This window comes from Schistocerca nitens, chromosome 4 (genome assembly GCF_023898315.1).
Source record: "Schistocerca nitens isolate TAMUIC-IGC-003100 chromosome 4, iqSchNite1.1, whole genome shotgun sequence".
Classification (NCBI taxonomy): domain Eukaryota; kingdom Metazoa; phylum Arthropoda; class Insecta; order Orthoptera; family Acrididae; genus Schistocerca; species Schistocerca nitens.
In genome coordinates, this window is record NC_064617.1 from 356,921,512 (window position 1) to 356,926,084 (window position 4,573).

The following is a 4,573-nucleotide window of genomic DNA, read 5'->3' on the forward strand; positions in this document are numbered from 1 at the left end:
CTGTACTGAGAGAGATATCGATGTCGGTCGGTGAGGCCTGGCACGAAGTTGGCGTTCCAAAACATCCAAAAGATGTTCTATAGGAGATAGGCCAGGACTCTGTGCAGGCCAGTCCATTACGGGGATGTTGTTGCTGTGTAACCACTCCATCACAGGTCGTGTGCAAGCCCTATCAATAAAAAATACAACACCATAACACCACCGCCTCGGAATTTTACTGTTGGCATTATACACGCTGGCAGATGACATTCACCGGGCATTCGCCATACCCACACTCTGCCGTCGGATCACCACATTGTGTACCGTGATTCGTCACTCCACACAACGTTTTTCCACTGTTCTGTCGTCCAATGTTTACGCTCCTTACACCAAGCGAGTCATCATTTGGCATTTACCAGCGTGATATGTGGCTTCTGAGCAGCTGCTCGACCATGAAATCCAAGTTTTCTCACCATCCGCCTAACTGTCACTGTACTTTCAGTAGATCCTGATGCAATTTGGAATCCCTGTGTGATGGTCCGTATAGATGTCTGCCTATTACACAATACGACACTCTTCAACTGTCGGTGGTCTCTGTCAATCAACAGACGATGTCGGCCTGTACGCTTTTGTGGTGTATGTTTCCCTTCACGTTTCCACTTCACTATCACATTGGAAACAATGGACCTAAGGATGTTTAGCAATGTGGAAATCTCGCGTACAGACGTATTTTAGAAGTGACACCCAATAACCTGACTACATTCGAAGTCTGTGAGTTCCATGGAGTGCCCAGTTCTGCTCTCTCACGATGTCTAATGAATACTGAGGTCCCTGATATGGAGTACCTGGCAGTAGATGGCAGCACAATGCACCTAATGTGAAAAACGTATGTTTTTGGGGTGTCCAGATACTTTTGATCACGTAGTGAAATGGACATCTCTGGTGCTATTGTACCCTCTGAGTTTTATTTGTGTAATATAATGCTCCTTGGTTGTTTTGTCCAATGTATTTTACCTGGAAGTGCAAATACAGTTAGTGGCACCAAATGTCTTTTTCTCACTATTACTTACTCAACTGGTTCGGCTCCAATAGGTTATGGTCCCAGCGATGCATTTGGAATAAGTATATCCATAATATAGTAGTGAGAAAGTTTTGTAAAAGTCCCAAGTAGCACACTTGCGTGAAGTACAAGTTATCCTTACAAGAAGAACGCAAGTCTTTTATATTATTCTTCGATAATATTCTTTACGTTAAGAAAGATCAAAGTTACCGTTAAAATGAGTGCAGCACAAATTCAGCAGATTGAAAGACATATGGGTTGCAAAGACTATGCAATGTGAAAATTTGCAGTAGCAGCGTATTTGCGTCTGGACGACCTATGGGATGTGGAGGATGGGATAATGAAATACACAGATTAGAATTATTCAAGTAAGGATGTTGTTGTTGTTGTTGTAGTCTTCGGTCCTGAGACTGGTTTGAAGCAGCTCTCCATGCTACTCTATCCTGTGCAAGCTTCTTCATCTCCCAGTGCCTACTGCAGCCTACATCCTTCTGAATCTGCTTAGTGTATTCATCTCTTGGTCTCCCTCTACGATTTTTACCCTCCACGCTGCCCTCCAATACTAAATTGGTGATCCCTCGATGTCTCAGAACATATCCTACCAACCGAACCCTTCTTCTAGTCAAGTTGTGCCACAAACTTTTCTTCTCCCCAATTCTATTCAATACCTCCTCATTAGTTATGTGATCTACCCATCTAATCTTCAGCATTCTTCTGTAGCACCACATTTCGAAAGCTTTTATTCTCTTCTTGTCTAAACTATTTATCGTCCACGTTTCACTTCCATACATGGCTACACTCCATACAAATACTTTCAGAAAAGACTTCCTGACATTTAAATCTATACTCGATGTTAACAAATTTTTGTTCTTCAGAAACGCTTTCAAGTAAGGATAGGAAAGCAAAATGAAAGTTGATATTACTGGTTGACACAGTGAATTATGTTCACATTGAAAAAGCTGAGACACCAAAAGCGGTCTGGGACATATTACGAAGTGCATTTGAGAATGGAGGTCTTACAAGGAAAGTAGGATTATTACACGAGTTAATTACCACTCAACTGGACAAATGCAAGAGTGTAGACGAATACGTCTACAAGATAATAGCCATGTCGAACCAACTGAGAAACATTGGTGTGTGTGTGTGTGTTGGGGTGATGGGCGCTCAACATCGAGGTCATCAGCGCCCTGACACACAGTAAAAGGAACGAATGTGGAGAGACCTAATAAAACTGAAAAACACACTCAAAGAAAGCAGAAAAATGTGGAACGCTTCACGATTTTGCGTGTCATCATTGCGCAGGGGCCATGCTAATCTTCTCTGTATCGTTCCAATTTTAGTATATGTACCGCCGAAGCGAGTACAGAAACATTGGGTTTGAGGTCGCTGACGAATGGATAGGGACACTGTTGGCAGGACTGCCCGAAAGGTTCACTATGGGGTTGGGAAGCTCAGGTATACCGATCATGGGCGACAGTGATAAAGTGGAAATCCTACAGGATGTAAAGAGTACTTCAAGCTGTCATGTATTGGTGAAGGAAACTGCATCTGCTCCTTATTCAAAAAACAAAAGGAAGAAATAAGTGAGGTGCTGTAGATGTCAGAAGAAGGGGCATATTGAATCTCAGTGCAGAGAAAAAGTCAGCCCAAGGTCAGACATGCAGCAAAAAAGGTATGTTGCTGATAGCCCAGAGAGAGGGACCAATAATAAAGGTAAGGCACTCTCATGTTTTTATTCATTTGGAGATGTGGGTAATTGTCAACTGGAATGGATTTTAGGCTCAGGTGCATCTGTGCATACTGTCACAAAAGAAGCTGAGTAGGACCATGGTTTAGTGGTTATGATACTAAACTGCTGCATGGAGTGCTGTGAGTTCAAAACTCACCTACACTGTACAATTTTAATTTCTATATTGAGTTCGAGAACATTATAGAAGTAGCCACAAATGCCAAGAATCATTGTACTGGAATGTTCTGTAGTTGTATATATACTATATGTGTTCTGGCCAGAGGCAGTTCACTCCGCACTCTTGTATGAGAAAGTGCTGAATAAAACTTCGTTAAGTGAAGTTAGTGTTCGTCATTCAGCTAATTACACCTTCTTCTACATGACATAATTCTGGTGGAGGCGCCGAGTATTGGAACTTGTGAGAGCGCACATTATAGACGACACTGTGGCTCGCATCATGCCACAACAGAGCCGCTGTTCACGTAGCGAGAAACCAGAGTTCGAGCCATATGCAACAGATCGCGATCTATCGCAGACAGAAGAAGAAGCGTACGTTACAATGACAGCAACTGTATGCCACAGTATGAGACGTCCTTTCGAGTACTCTGATGACGATGGCCAAGGTCCCAACAAGTGGCTGAAGGTATATGAGCGCACAGCCAAATTTAACAAATGGCTAACGTAATTTTCTACTTGGAGGGCACTGCCAAGTAATGGTATGAGAACAACGAGGAGATGTTCACAAGCTGGGAAGTAATCCAGGTGGAACTGCACAAGTATTTTGGTGACACACAACGACAGAAGTGGAAGGCTAAAGATAAATTAAAGTGCAGAGCATAGCGCCCAGGAGAAACTACAGCATCCTGTATTCAAGATGTCTTGGAGCTGTGTAAAACAGTGGATCCTAGAATGAAGGAGGAAGATGCGGTTGCACATCTCATGAAGGGTGTTGCTGAGGACATGTATCAATCACTACTCCTGAAGGAGGTTTCGACAGCAGACGACTTTAAAATGGTGCCAGTATATCGAGACAATGCATCAAAAAAGAATTATACGCAAGAAGTTTGAACGGAATCCAAACGTCGTATCGATGTCTGTGATGGAGGAAGCAACTGATTTCACAAGTTCAGAAGGCACAGCGAGTAAAAAACCGAGACGCTTCAAGAGGTCATAAGGGAGGAAGTCGAACAGACAATGAACCCAATCTCTCGTCCTTCATTTCCCTTTAAAACGGTGAAAAAGTCGAGATCCAGGTGGAGTTACGTTCCTACAATGCCGTATGAGGAACCGGTTTGGGCACCAAGGAAGATTGATGTCTGGAGGACCCAGGATAACCAACCAGTATGTTTCCACTGCGTATTATTCTAGAAAACGCGAAAGGAACATAAAGTAGGGTTACGATCGTATTCTTGCAGACATTTTAGTACAGTAAAACGTATAGAATCTCATTTAATTGTTCTGTTCCGTTCCAGAAAGTTAAGAAAAGTGTATCCCTTTGTTGTTTGACTCTTATTTTGCGAAACACAGCGTAAATTTTAAATGCCGGTATCTGGAAATTTTGTACAACCGTTAGTAGCTTTGTTGACATACAGTTGCGACTAGGCCTAATTTTTGTAAATGTGTTTTTCTTCTTCTTTTCGGTAATCTAACTTATTGTCACTAAAGTAAGTTTGTTTACATACAATTGAGACTAGAGCTAATCTTTCGTAAAAGTGTTTTCTTGATTTTCTGTAATTTAATTTGACTTATTCTCGCTAAAGTAAGATTTTTACCATGAGTGAAAAGTGCCTGACGCGCCGTAGAAT

At 42.1% G+C, this 4,573-nt stretch overlaps 1 non-coding gene across 1 annotated transcript; it reads right to left on the reverse strand.

Moving 5' to 3' along the window:
- Nucleotides 1-2,296: 2,296 nt before the first annotated feature.
- Nucleotides 2,297-2,403, reverse strand: LOC126254793 (U6 spliceosomal RNA). Its single transcript, XR_007546430.1, has one exon. It is a non-coding gene; the product is annotated as a U6 spliceosomal RNA (small nuclear RNA).
- Nucleotides 2,404-4,573: the final 2,170 nt, after the last annotated feature.